The sequence below is a fragment of the Scyliorhinus torazame genome, chromosome 3, assembly GCF_047496885.1.
Source record: "Scyliorhinus torazame isolate Kashiwa2021f chromosome 3, sScyTor2.1, whole genome shotgun sequence".
Lineage (NCBI taxonomy): Eukaryota > Metazoa > Chordata > Chondrichthyes > Carcharhiniformes > Scyliorhinidae > Scyliorhinus > Scyliorhinus torazame.
This window is the reverse complement of record NC_092709.1, coordinates 221,245,052-221,260,380: the sequence shown is the minus strand read 5'-3', so window position 1 is coordinate 221,260,380 and position 15,329 is coordinate 221,245,052. Positions and strand designations below refer to the sequence as shown.

Genomic DNA, 15,329 nt, shown 5'->3' with positions numbered 1-15,329 from the left:
AACCACTGAGCCACCATGCTGCCCCTGCTGGATGCAATGCTGGATGTAATGCAGGGTGCCAGGACAAAAAGAGATGTTTCACAGCTAGCATTCATATTATAACTATCATACAAAATTCTTTGCATGGTATTTTTCCATTCCTTGCATACAATTACAAGGCAGTTTGCATTGTATGTGTTCCATCACTTCTGTCAGGAAATTGCCTGGTTGCAAATCTGCACAATTGCTCCAGGGAACGGGACCCGGAGCCATTATCCGACCCCACCATTTTGAAACTTCAATAGAGAAAGGGCAGAAATTCAAGTCAATAACGCGTTTATAATTCAATGAATTGAAGGCTACTAAAACATGCATTATAAAATGCATTTATTTTAACCAGCTTTAATGAACACCTCTACATGTCCACACAAAGTATTTGAGACAAATAGAGGGCAACAGATATGCTCATGCAGGCCATGATTAATATTTGAAGTGATTAAGCTGTAGCGGATAGCACTTCTCCTTGCAATTGTGGCTTGGCTATCTTAAGCCATGGTTTATATCAAACACGGAGTCTGAGCATCTTTTTTTTTTTTAAATTTAGAGTACCCAATTCATTTTTTCCAATTAAGGGGCAATTTAGCGTGTTCAATCCAACTACCTTGCACATCTTTGGGTTGTGAGAGCGAAACCCATGCCGAGTTTGAGCATCTTACATACACCACTGGGAGTCAAGGCAGCATTTTCTTTTTTGGCACATGATTAAAACTCACCGGCTGAATTTACTGTCCTATCCTAGTTGCCCTTTGTGTCACCCACATAGCAGGAATGACAGCGGTTAGAGGTAGCGGGTCTGTTCTCTAAGGGATATTAGTGAACCTGTTGTGTTTTGTGACAAATTTCATGGTCATTTTGTTCTGGTGCCATCAATTGCCAGGTTTATTGAATTCAATTCTACAATTTACCATCACACAATTTTGTTACAGGGTGTCTTTTTGGGTATAGTCTTTGTATAAGCCTTTCTCATGGCGTCTGATGAAGGCTCTGAGCATGTGCAAGCTTCAGGCGACTTTTCCAATCTGCAAGAGGGTGACCTGAAAGTAAGACTTGTTTTACTCGAGCTCCTGTTTTCATAGTTATTACTGTCACTATTGTTCTGCTGAGTTACTATTATTGTTAAATTTTTGTTATTTATTTATATAAAGAAGTTACTTCTTTTAAACAACGCATTAGACTACCAACTTTGTGGTCTCAAGTTAACCCAAATTTCAAAATGATACCCTCCAAGTTGGCAGTCATTAGGCTTTTGGTAAATTCCTGCCATTTAATTTTACATAAAAGAGTAACTGTATTTTTATTAACCAGATGATGAATATGCATATTGTTCATTGAATGTTACTCTTCTTGCCTTACTTACTTTAGTATTTTGTAGTTCAATGCAAGGACAACTAGTTCAGCTTGATTTGGTTTTAACTTCTGCCTTTTCAGTACTTCATGGCTTTTCATCCAGTGTTTTCAATTAAATCAGCAAAATAAGTGTTTTCAATTCACAATTTTAAATTCACTGATCAGCTGTCACTTTTGAGAATAGTAGAAAATCTATTTTGAAAAACTTGTTATGGAAATGGTTTAAAAAAGCTTTATATCTGCTACAGAGCAGCTCTACCAACAAGATGTCTGCTCATCAGTTTACATGCCTTTTCCATCTAATTTACAATTGTTCATACAATAATAATCTGGAGTCAGAGAGACGATTTTCCTTATATACCTATCAGAACCATCAGCAACAATAAGATTCTGTAGCCGAAATCTAAAGCCTTGCTTAACTATAGCCAGGAAACACACTTTTGTTTCAGCTGTCCTGGGAATTACATTAGCACAAAGAGGATATGAAACATGATACTTTGGATCCCCTTTCAAATGTAATTAATCAAAATGAAAATACAGAAAGTGAAATGTCTGTTCATTTACAAATAGTTTCATTTAATGAGCCCAAACTACATTAGCAAGTAAGTAGATATCATCATCTTACTTTATTACATAATGTGGAGATGCCGGCGTTGCAAAGCTAAAGCGTAAACACAAAATGTGTTTATTACATAAGATAGTTTAGACACTGGTGAGTCTTTTCTTTTTATTACCAAGTATGCAGCGGCACCAAATGAATCCATAATAATTTTCCTATGACAGACTACTCTTGATGCACTCCAACAAGGGGTGCTCTAGTTGCAAGCTACAGTTAAGTACACTTCTCCCTAGCTAGTCCAAATGCTCTCATCTGGAGCCATCAGTTCTGCCTCCTCAAGGTTCCTACATTTAGATTTTTTTTCCCTATCCACCCAAATCAAACAAAAATTAGTTTTGAATCCGACTGCACCAAAAACATTAATCTTAATGTGAGGATTTTTATTTTAAAAAGCAACAGCAGGAAGACCATGAGTATATGATTATGCCTACATTGCACACTAGCTTCGACACTCATCTCCACTCCAAACAGCTATAAATATACAGGCTGACATACAACTCAGAAACTATAAAATTTGGTGAAAAGATCTGGGACGCGAGTTACAGGGAACAGAATCCAGCTTTGGGCGGGTTTAGTGAGGTGTTTCTCGGCGTCTGCAACGCCAAGAACAACCCCACTATCAAACAAAGTTTTTTTAGTGGCCTCAGCGAGGAATGCCCTGCCGAGGCTGCATTTACCTTCATTTCCTGCATTGACAAGCTCAGTTCATCAGTGCAGTAAGAGATCAGGGTGCCAGTTTTAAATGTTGCTACAATCTCTCGACAACCCCTCCAACCCCCCACCCGCAGCAGCATCGGACCTCCCCCCCTCCCCCAACACCCCAAGTTACCTGTTAGGGGTCCTCCAGCCACCGTTACCCGTTTCATAAGGGAAGGGCATCCCCAACCCGATCCCCGGCATCCTGCCACCCAGGCACCTTAGCACTGCCAGTCTGGCACCCTGGCAGGACTGAGGCACCCTGGCAGTGCCTGAGCAGCACCACCAATGTGCCCGGCAGCAGGAGTGCCAGGATTCCACCCTGGCCAGGGCCTGACCACCCGGGGCCCCCGATGGCCTGGGAGAACCCCCCAGGTGCCATTACGTCTGGTCCACATTTGTGTGGACCAGTGCTAAAGGGCGCCATGGTGTGTCTGCCAGGCGCAGGCGTTCATTCCTGGACCTTGGGAGAATCTGGTGCAGAAATATTTAAGCGAGCCTAACTGCTCAATTAAATTTGTAAACATGGATCACGCCCGGTGAGGGCGAGATCCAGATCACGACGTCTCACAAAATCTTGTTAGATGTCGCAAGACGTTCAGAGAGTCGCAAATCTCCCGAGACGCTAATGACCTTGTCATGTCATTGAGTATGGCGTGACGAGACTACTCAATTGCGCCCCAGCTCCTGAACAATTTTTACCCAGCAATTTAACTGCGCCAAATAGAAATTGCCAGAGGCATATTAGAATCACAGGATGTCAATGAATCGCCAATCACAACACACAGGTCTCGTCACCATTTCAGTTAATACACTTGAACAGTCACATAAATAGTTTCCATGGTCCCTCTTGGAATGCTAAATTGTATCTTGGAAATGCACGATTAAACAATTTATTCAGATGAATTATTCTGTTAAGTAATAATATTTATAAATAAAAGGCAATCGTTTAGAACTATTTTATTTGTTGTGCAAACAAATTAGAAAATTCACTTTGGTGCGATGACCTTTGAAAGCTATTACATTGCCTTGCCGTCAGATGACACTTTCTTCACACAAACTTATAAAGAAAATTTCCATCAGTTTTTCATACATCAACAAGCGAGCTAACATTCCTAAGCATCTGCACACCATGAGAATTTTCCACTGCAGACTATGTATGGAAAATCACATTTTCCAGTTATTTGAAAAGCAAATAAATTCTCACCACTAGACGTGCCTTTTACGGTGGCTGAATTACACAAAGCTAAAGCGTGAAAGCTTCTCTTCCCATACCCCTCATCAGTTTGTGCCACCTTGTCTATAGATGGTGCTTAAAATAAGGTTCAACTCTAATGAAGCTGGCAGTTTTGACCTAAATCCACTTTTATAGTTTTCCAGATCCTTCAAGAATCACAGCATGTACAGTACTGTACTGCTGCTACATCTTCAAGCTGCGTATTCTAATCTCTTGGAGAGAAATTTTAGTTAATTACCTTTGATTCATTAGAGCTGATGAAAGATTGCTGACCTGAAAGGCAAACTCTGTTTCTCTCCACAAATGCTGCCAATTCCCAGCATTTTCTGTTTTTACTTCAAGTTTCCAGCATCCATGGTATTTTGCTTTTATTTCCTTTTTTCTTGTTTTTAAAATAAATTTAGAGATCCCAATTCTTTTTTTTTTCCAATTAAGGGGCAATTTAGCGCAGCCAATCCACCTAACCTGCACATCTTTGGGGTAAGGGGGTGAAACCCACGCAGGCACGGGGAGAATGTACAAACTCATTTCCTTTATGCTTACCGAATTTGCTTCCTTTGTAACTCTAAGCTCAGTTCTAGACATCTTCCCATACAATCTTTGCCATTACCTTTCTGTCACTCTCCTATTACTCCTATTATTACTCCAAGATTTTATCCTTCCTTCAACGTAAAGGGTCTCACTACAATTTAGATCCTTTCATTTAACTCTCTTCCAAAATGTACAAAATCACATTTCTCCACAACAAACTTTGTCTGCTCAATCCACCACGTCTCCCTGTAATCAGTCGCATTTTTCCACATCCATTAATTTGGTACCAATTGCACATTTTGGTGGTTTTACTTTTCTGTGTATGTTGAAAACATTGAGGTAAATACATAAGAAGTCCCTTGCACAGAGCCCTGCTTTATTACTTCATACAATTCTAGGTTTTCCCTTAACTACCAGACGTTTTCTTCTCTCCATCACCCTTTTCAAACGGTTAAATGGTCAGTTTTATACTTCTGTGGTCACAAAATATAATTTCTATACTATCATATGATGTATAGAAATGACTGGAGTGTTAAAAAGATGGGGGCTAAAATAGACAGCCTCCAAAAACAGGCGTGAGGCTCAGCGTGCACGGTTACTCGGTGTTCATTCAATACAAAGCAGTCAGTGTGCCATTTTGTGCTGCCTACTCATTCCATGATTGTAGAGTGCAGTCAGCACTAGCTGCACTATTGAGTGGCTGCATATTGTAGCAGGGGGCCCAAAATTGTTAACACAAGTTAAAGCCAGTCTGCATCTCTTAAAATTGAGGTACATTGTGGCTCGAGCAGGAAGCACTGGAGCAGGTAGCACAAGTCCTTAAATTAGTCACTCATGTGGAGAAAGATTGAATATTGCAACAAACTGGGAGGCATGGTAGCACAGTGGTTAGCACTATTGCCTCACGGCGCTGAGGACCTGGGTTCGGCCCCAGCCCCGGGTCACTGCCTGTGTGGAGTTTGCACATTCTCCCTGTGTCTGCGTGGGTCTCACCCGCACATACCCAAAGATGTGCAAGGTAGGTAGATTGGCCACGCTAAATTGCCCCTTAATTGAGAAAAGATTTTTTTTTAATATAAATTTAAAGTACCCAATTTTTTTTTTCCAATAAAGGGGCACTTTAGCATGGCCAGTCCATCTACTCTACACATCTTTTGGGTTCTGGGGGTGAGACCCATGCAGACATGGAATGTGCAAACTCCACACGGATAGTGACCCAGGGCCAGGATCGAACCTGGGACCTTGACGCTGTGAGGCAACAGTGCTAACCACTGCGCCACCATGCCACCCGCTAAAAAAAAAATATTGCAACAATACCAGAACAAGCTTGCTCCAAGGGTTTCAGATGCTGCACTGTGCTGGTCGAGGCGGTGGAGAGGAATTGGAAAGTATCTACCGACATGAGGCCAGGAAACCCTCCAGGCAAATGCTCAGAAGCCAGTGGGACCAAATAGCGACGGTGGTCAAGTATCACAAATCAAGCTGAGGACATGGAGACAATGCCACAGAAAGTTTAATGACCCTTCGCATGAAGGAAGAGTTCATTTGCAAATACCATTACCTATCAACTGCACCACTGGACACAGGCACTACTTAATGGACCACAACCCCATCAGTTAACCACCAGCAATATCAATCAGTGATCTTATCTAACATCCATGTATCTTACTCTTACATATTTCATTCTCTTGCAAGCCTCACATCCACATCTCACAGCTTGTACATGCTACCAGCTATTTAGCCATGACAGTCACATCACCCAAATTGATTGTACAAGACTCAGTGACACACTTCCTTCTCTCTTGCAATTCAAGATAGTCCACAACTGGAGGCAGCTTGAGCTAATTGGTGAGGTATAGGGTGACTGCATGTCCCTAATTTCATGGAGAAGATGGTTCCTGTTGCCATGGCAGTGACCACTGCTGAGGCCATGGCCAGTGGTGGGCAGAAATGACAGAAGATAGATGATGTGTCCTCCTTTTTACATTCCACGTTGCCCTCATTCCACAATTTCTTCTGATTTATAAGTTGTAAGCTTCACCGCTTTCTTCAATCCACTGCCACCAACACCCACCTCTCCCTCTCTCCCCAATAATGTCTTTACCTTTCATATATCTAACATCTCCCTCTCCAGACAGGCAGTGGTGGAAGACACTGATGAGAAAACACCATTGCACAATTAACACCATTGCCACCAGATAATGAAACTGCACAAAATTTAAGAGGATGGCATAACGGTGGGACCTGCGCATGGTGAGACACCAGGCTTGAGTGGCTGGCAGACAGGGAAGGGGCTTGAGTTGCAGTTGCCAGCTCCATAGATGGCAAAATTGCAGAGAAATTCTGCCAAAAGAACAACTTCTATAGGGCAGAAAGGTATACCGAATGAAACACTAATGTCCTGTTAAGTCTGGCAGAAAGCCTGTTATCATTGTCAAGTTGCAAGGAAGAATCCTCCCTAACTACTCACAAGAATTTTCCAAGAGCTTTCACAGAATCCTCCCACATCCCCCTTCAACGGGTTATAAACATATCTGCCAGCTTAGCAATTCAATTTGTCAGTACACCAATCGCAGTTTCTTTTAAGTGGAATCTCTCCCTAGCTAGAGTTAGAACATGTTAGCAAGAAAGAAGCAAGAATACCAACGTCAAGAACAGCAATAGGCTTTCATCTTGATAAACAACCCCAGTGAGTCTTTTTTTTTAAATTTGTTCGTGGGATGCGGGCATCATTGGCTCGACCTACATTTATTGCACACCCCTAATTGCCATGAACGGAGGGCAATTAACAGTCAGCCACATTGCTATGGGCCTGTAGTCACATATAGGGCAGGCTAGTTAAGGATAACAGATTACCTTCCCTAAAGGACATAAGTGAAACAGATGGATTTTTACAACAATCGACAATTGTTTCATCATTATCATTGGACTTTTAATTCCAGATTTTTATTGAGTTCAAATTTCAACAACTGCCATGGTGAAATTCAAACTGGGATCCTCAGATCGTCACCCTGGGTATCTGGATCACTAATCCAGCGACAATAGCACTATACCATTGAATCCTATGTCACTGCTCACATTTACATTTTTTTTAAATTGAATATATATATTAGTAATTATCTTATTCAGGCAGCTAAGAAAATTAACATTGAAACATAGAAAATAGGGACAGGAGGAGGCCATTTGGCCCTCCAAACTTGCTCCGCCATTCATTATGATCATGGCTGATCATCCAACTCAATAGCCTAATCCCACTTCCTCCGCAGCCCCCCCCTCCCATATACTTCGACCTCTTCGTGCCAAGTGCTATATCTAACTGTTTCTTGAAAACATACAATGTTCTGGCCTCAACTACTTCCTGTGGTAACGAATTCCATAGGCTCACCACTCTCTGGGTGAAGAAATTTCTCTTCACCTCTGACCTAAATGGTCTACCCTGCATACTCAAAAAGTGACCTCAGGTCCTGGACACCCTACCATCGGGGACATCCTTCTTGCATCTACCCTGTCTAGTCCTGTTAGAATTTTATAGGATTCAATGAGATCCCCCCTCATTCTTCTGAACTCCAGCAAATAAAATCCTTTTAAAAAAAAAATTTAGAGTACCCAATTCATTTTTTCCAATTAAGGGGCAATTTAGCGAGCCAATCCACCTACCATGCACATCTTTGGGTTGTGGGGGCGAAACCCACGCAAACACGGGGAGAATGTGCAAACTCCACACAGACAGCGACCCAGAGCCGGGATCGAACCTGGGACCTCGGCGCCGTGAGGCAATAGTGCTAACCACTGCACCACCGTGCTGCCCTCAACCAATACAATCCTAACCGACTCAGTCTATCCTCATACGCCAGTCCCACCATCCCAGGAATCAGTCTTGTGAACATTTGCTGCACTCCCTCTATGGCAAGAATATCCTTCTTCATAAGGTGACCAAGACTGGATACAATATTCCAGGTGTGGCCTCACCAGGGCCCTGTATAATTGCAGCAAGATATCTCTGCTCCGGTACTCCAACCCTCTCGCTCTGAAAGCCAACATACCATTTGCCTTATTCATCACCAGTTTCAAATTCCTAGGGGTGCACATCTCAAAAAATCTGTCCTGGCCCACCCACATCGACGCTACCACCAAGAAAGCACAACAGCGTCTATACTTCCTCAGGAAACAAGCAAATTCGGCATGTCCACATTAACCCTTACCAACTTTTACAGATGCACCAGAGAAAGCATCCTATTGGGCTGCATCACAGCCTGGTATGGCAACTGATAGGGACAGGAGGAGGCCATTTGGCCCTCCAAACTTGCTCCGCCCAGGAACGCAAGAAATGAAAATGAAATGAAAATCGCTTATTTTCACAAGTAGGCTTCAGATGAAGTTACTGTGAAAAGCCCCTAGTCGCCACATTCCGGCGCCTGTTCGGGGAGGCTGGTACGGGAATTGAACCGTGCTGCTGGCCTGCGTTGGTCTGCATTCAAAGCCAGCGATTTAGCAGTGTGCTAAATCAGCCCCTTTCAGAGAGTCGTGAACACCGCCCAGTCCATCAAACAAACCTGCCTCTCATCTATTGACTCCATCTACACCTCCCGCTGCCTGGGGAAAGCGGGCAGCATAATCAAAGATCCCTCCCACCTGGCTTACTCACTCTTTCAACTTTTTCCATCGGGCAGCAGATACAGAAGTCTGAGAACACGCACGAACAGGCTCAAAAACAGCTTCTTCCCCACTGTCCCCAGACTCCTAAATTACCCTCTTATGGACTGATTTCATGAACACTACAGCCTGTATGCTTCATCTGATGCCAGTGCTTATGTAGTTACATTGTTTATGTTGTGTTGCCCTATTATGTATTTTCTTTTATTCCCTTTTCTTCCCATGTATTTAATGATCTGTTGAGCTGCTCGCAGAAAAATATTTTTCACTGTACCTCGGTACACGTGACAATAAACCAATCCAATCCAACCTGCTGCACCTGCATGCTTACCTTCAGGGATTGGTGTACAAGGACACCCTGGTCTCATTGCACAGTCCCCTCTCCTAATTTATGGCCATTCAGATAATAGTCTGCCTTCTTGTTTTTGCTACCAAAGTGGATAACCTCACATTTATTCAAATTACACTGCATCTGCCATTCATTTTCTCACTCACTCCACTTATCCAAATCACAATGAAGGATCTCAGTATTTTCCTCAGAGCTCACCCTCCCAACTTGATGTCAACTGCAAGTCTGGTGATATTACATTTTGTTCCCTCATCTAAAACATTAATATATATTGTGACATTAATATATATTGTGAATAGCTGGGGTCCCAGCACCGATCCCTGTGGTACCCCATTAATCACTGCCTGCCAGTTTGAAAAAGACCTGTTAATTCCTATTCTCTGCCAATCAGTTTTCTATCCATTTCAATACACTATCCCTAATCCCAATGCCCTTTAATTTTACACACTAATCTCTTATGCGGGACTTTGTCAAAAGCCTTCTGAATATCCAAATAAACCACATCCACTGGTTCCCCTTCATCAACACTATGGATTCCAAACTCAAAGAATTCCAGTAGATTTGTCAGGACTGAATTCCCTTTCATAAATTCCTGCTGACTCTGTCCGATCCTGCCACTGTTTTCTAAGTGCTCTGCTGTAAAATCATTGATAATGGATTCCAGAATTTTCCTCACTACTGACGTCAGGTTTACTGGCCTATAATTCCCCGTTTTCTCTCCACCTCCCTTTTTAAATAGTGGGTTACATTAGCCATCTTCCAATCTGCAGGAACTGTTCGAGAGTCTATCGAATCTGAAAAATGTCCACCAATGCATCCACTATCTCTCAAGCCACTTCCTTAAGTAATCTAGGACAGGCATTTTCAAAGTGGGGGTCGCGACCCGCGGGTGGGTCACGGAGCCATCCATCGCGGTGTTCCCGATCGTGGGAATTCACGCACAACAGCTGTTTTTTTTAAAAGACGGCTGATACTAGCTAAAAACATGCGGGCGCACTGCGCATGCGTGGCAAATCATCAGTGTGCATGCGCGGAGCCCAGCAAGAAGCACCACCTCCTCCTGACGTCAGCGTGCTGACCCAGGAGAAGATTTTTTTTAAATTCAATGCAATCGTCCTGCTTGAAGCGAGGCAGAGAGCAGGTCAAGCACCCCAAACGCTGACATCATATTCTCTAGGCGCGATTGCGAATCCTCCATTTTGTCAGCAGCAAACAAGTAAATGAGGACCAAGCAGACTCACCTCTCGCATTAAAGGTAAGAGAAAATGCTGGGTCGCGAAGGTCGGTCGACGTGGCTCACGAAGGTCGGCCGGCGTGACTCGAAAATTCGGCCGGCATGAGTCCCGAAAGTCGGCCGGCGTGGGTCCCAAAGGTTTGCCGATTGGTAAAAGTGGGTCCCCGGAAAAAAAGTTTGGGAAAAACTGCTTTCGGATGTAGATTATCAGGCCCTGGGGATTTATCAGCCTTCAATTTCTCTGCAAATATTGATCTCCTTTAGTTCCTCCCTCTCACTAAACCCTGCATTTGCCAACATTTCTGGTATCTTCTTTGTGTCCTCATTTGTGAAGACTGAACCAAAGTATGTACTTAGTTGCTCAGCCATTTCTTAGTCCCCTATAATACATTCCCAAACAGGCGCCGGAATGTGGCGATTAGGGGCTTTTCACAGTAACTTCATTGAAGCCTACTTGTGACAATAAGCGATTAATATTTGGGGCTGGTTTAGCAGAGTGGGCTAAATAGCTGGCTTATAAAGCAGACCAAGACCAGCAGCGCGGCTTCAATTCCCGTACCGGCCTCCCCGAACAGGCGCCGGAATGTGGTGACTAGGGGATTTTCACAGTAACTTCATTTGAAGCCTACTTGTGACAATAAGTGATTTTCATTTCATTCCTCTGTTTCTGACTGTAAGGGACCTACATTTGTCTTCACCAATCTTTTTATCTTCACTTACTTGCAGCAACTTTTACAGTCAGTTTTTATGTCCCTGCAAGTTTACTTCCCCTTCTTAATCAATCTCTTTGCTGAATTCTAAACTGTTCCCAATCCTCAGACCAGTTGGACAGGATTCTCAATCCCTGGGACTCCTGAGGAGTGGGATTCTCTGACTCCCCGCCGGGCCGGAGAATCGCTTGCGGGGGGGGGGGGGGGGGGGGGGGGGGGCGGCTTGAGTCCCGCCCGCCGCGGGGGCGGGAATTGCGTTGCGCCGCTCGGGGGTCGTTTGCAGTGCCCCCCGGCGATCCTCCGCTCTGCAATGGTCCGAGTGGCATCCCGTTTTCGGCCAGTCCTGCCGGCGTAAATCGAACAAGTTCCTTACCGGTGGGACCTGGCTCTGCGGGTGGCCTGCGAAGTCCTCGGAGGGACGCGGAGGATCTGACCCGCGATCGGGACCCACCGATCCGCAGGCGGGCCTGTGCCGTGGGGGCACTCTTTCCCTCCATGCCGGCCGCTGTAACGGTCCGCCATGGCGGTCCCTCCACGCCGGCCGGCGCGGAGAATAACCCCCAAGCGCATGCGCTAGGATCACGCCAGCGCGCGCTGGCACTCCCGCGCATGCGGCAAACTCGCGCCGGCCGGCGGACGCCCTTCGCCGCCAGTTGGCGCGGCGCCAACCCCGCTGCCGCCGGCGTAGCCCCTGAAGGGCGGCCCGACGTCGGAGTGGTTCATGCCACTCCTCGGCGCCGGTACGGCCCGCCCGCCGGTTAGGGGAGAATCCAGGCCCTGGAATGTGTTCACCAATGAATCGGAGAATCGGGCATAGAGAGAAAACAAAATTGGCACCAGGCAGTGACCCGAACACCATGCTCCGAACCCCCGCTGGCGGCGTGTATGAACTCCACGCTGCAGCCAGCGGGAGCATGTGTATATATATACATATGCAATTAAGTCGTCGGAATGGTGCAGTGGAATGACACGTCTGAGTAATTGGAATGCACTTAACTCTCTTTGATGTGGTCAATGTTTACAAACATTGGCGTTTCACCACTTAGGCCACTGAAGCGTGAAAGGATATGAATGGATCAAAGCTGCAGATAGTTTTTACGAGCTGTCGATCACAGATCACCACCAGAAAGTTATGAATGGCTTGCAGATAGTGGGTCTGTGGGATCCAGACACAGGCACAGCTGCTCTCCTTTGAGAAATGGACATATGAATCTGCAAGGTAAGTATTACAGCTAAATAAGTATTACAGCTAAAATGCTTCCCACTGCCCCTATCTGGCAGCTCTCTAGCTTCCAGGCAGGGTTCCCTTAGTCAGGGTGTCCCTGGCGGGGTCCCTTTAGTCAGGTGGTCCGGGGGAGGGGGGGTGATTCCTTTGGTCAGGGAGTTTCGGAAGGGGGGGTCCCTTTGTTAAGTGGATCCCTGGGGGGGGGGCCTTTTTAGTCAGGAGGTCCTGGGGGGTCCTTTTAGTCAGGGTTCCCAGCGGGGTCCCCCTATTACAGGGGTCCCTGGGGTGGGCGCCCCATAATACAGGGGTCCCTGGGAGGGGTGGTCAGGTCACCTCGTACTTGGGGGTGGAGGGCACCCAGACAATCCGGGGGGGGGGGGTGGGGGGCTGCTGTGCATTGGGAGGCTGGGCGGTCAGGCCAATTTGCAGTGCGGGCAGGGGAGCTGGAGCCAATTTGCAATGGGGGGGGGGGGAAGAGAGGGGGGGGCTTCGAGGCCGATTTGCCGTGCGAAGGGGGCTAGCCGGCCGCCTGCTTGAGATGGTGGCCCGATAGCAGGATTCCCTGGGAACGTTAGATGGCCCATCCACACAACCTGCAAATTTATGCATGGCGTGGGACACGCTTTTCGACTGAAAGGGATCGTAAAAATTGGTGCAATTCAACTTCTGCGGGAGAACCTTGGGTGTGGTCCAACGGTGCAACGTGGCCGAGAAAAGCCGGGAGACCCCGCTCCTGGAATCTACCCGGCTCACACGCCTCACGAGATTCAACGTGATCTCGTGAAACCTTGCGATGTAAATCCCGCCCATAACATCCACCCACAATTGTGGAATTTCTTTGCCAAATCAGGGGCGGGTTTCTCGGATATCGGCGCAATGTCCACGGACCAGCGCCAAAAACGGCACGAATCAGTCCGACATCGCGCCGCCCCAAAGAATTTTCCACATCTTGAGGGGCCGAGCCCTCACCTTGAGGGGCTAGGCCCGCGCCGGACTGATTTCCGCCCCGCCAGCTGGCGAGAAAGGCCTTTGGTGCCCCGCCAGCTGGCGTGAAACTGACTTTGCCGGGCGGCGCATGCGCGGGAGCGTTAGCGGCCGCTCACGGCATCCCCGCTCATGCGCAGTGGAGGGGGTCTCTTCCGCCTCCGCCATGGTGGAGACCATGGCGAAGGCAGAAGGAAAGGGGTGCCCCCACGGCACAGGCCCGCCCACGGATCGGTGGGCCCAGATCGCAGGCCAGGCCACCGTGGGGGCACCCCCCCGGGGCCAGATCGCACTGCCCCCCCCCGCAGGTCCCCAGGACCCCGGAGCTCGCCCACGCCGCCGGGTCCCGCCGTCCAAAAGGTGGTTCAATCCACGCCAGATGGCATGGGTTGACAGCGGCGGGACTTCGGCCCATCGTGGACCGGAGAATCGCCGAGGGATTACCGCCGACCGGCGCGGCATCATTCCCGCCCCCGCCGAATCTCCAGTGGCGGAGAATTCGCGACACGGCGGGGGTGGGATTCACGCCAGCCCCCGGCGATTCTCTGACCCGGTGGGGGGTCGAAGAATCGCGCCCCAGTTGTCTCACTCTAATCTGCAGTTTCCCAAGGTACCTAAGGCTTTGGGATTCATCCTCTTCGGCTCGGCAAGCATCGTTCAGCACTGGTCCCCACAAACGGGGACCAGATGGAACTGCACTCGTGGGGGTCTCTCAGGGGGTCGGAGGCCCCCCCAGCTGCAAGCGCTTTTGGCAGGGTGATGCCCTGGCTCTGCTGGTGTCACCCAAATAGCCTGGCAGTACAACATGGGTCCCATACTGGGACTGCAAAGGTGCCCAGGTGGCATTACCAGCTGGCAAGGTCACTGCTAAGGTACCACGCTGGCATTTTTGAGCGTACGCGATCGGGCCGGGTTGCCCTGCATGGGTGTTGATGGGGGGGGCAGGGATCCTCCCATAGTGCACTGGGGCTGGGGGTGGATAGCTTTGGTGTAATTCAGCACAGCCCATCCAGCTAACCTGCATCTTTGGACTGTGGGAGGAAACCCATGCAGTCACGGGGGAGAAAGTACAAACTCCAGTCACCCATGGCTGGAATTGAACCCGGGCCCCTGTCGCTGTGAGGTAGCAATGCTAATCACTGTGCTATTGTGCCATCCCATATCTCACACTGTTCCTCAGAGATTCTGGTGAGAATTGCATCCCCATCTAGGAACATGTCACGGTGTAGAATGCAGCATAACCTCCCTCAGCACCTGCCACACCATTCCTGTGGACTATAGAAACCTCAAAGAACTCTGGAAAGCACCAAACGCCTGTTCAATTGTAGGAAAAACAACTAGAACCCAATCAGTAACGAGGTTGGGTGGGGTTGGGGGGGGAAATGGTCCTTTCTGCTGCTTAATGCATGTACAGATATGCGTGATTAACAAATGGATTTAGCTGGAGCATTGAGCTTGAAAATGGTAGTGCTGGCATCACCTGACTACTCTGCAAATGTGTTAATGCTCTCCCTGATCTGCCATCCAGCACAACTTTCAACAGAACTGGTTGAGACATGGATGCGACTCCATTTTCAGTTTTTAAGAGCACTCAGTGCCTGGATCTAAATTTTGTGCCCCATGGATGCAGTTGACCATGGAGACCGAAATAACTTGCAACGTCATTGGACTGGTTACTCAGAAGCAGGGGTTAATGCTCTGGGGG

General features: G+C 47.2%; 1 protein-coding gene across 10 annotated transcripts in view; it reads right to left on the bottom strand.

Moving 5' to 3' along the window:
* The window catches only part of fat1a (FAT atypical cadherin 1a), a 289,367-nt gene that overhangs the window by 192,600 nt on the left and 81,438 nt on the right, over nt 1–15,329 (bottom strand). The window lies entirely within an intron of this gene.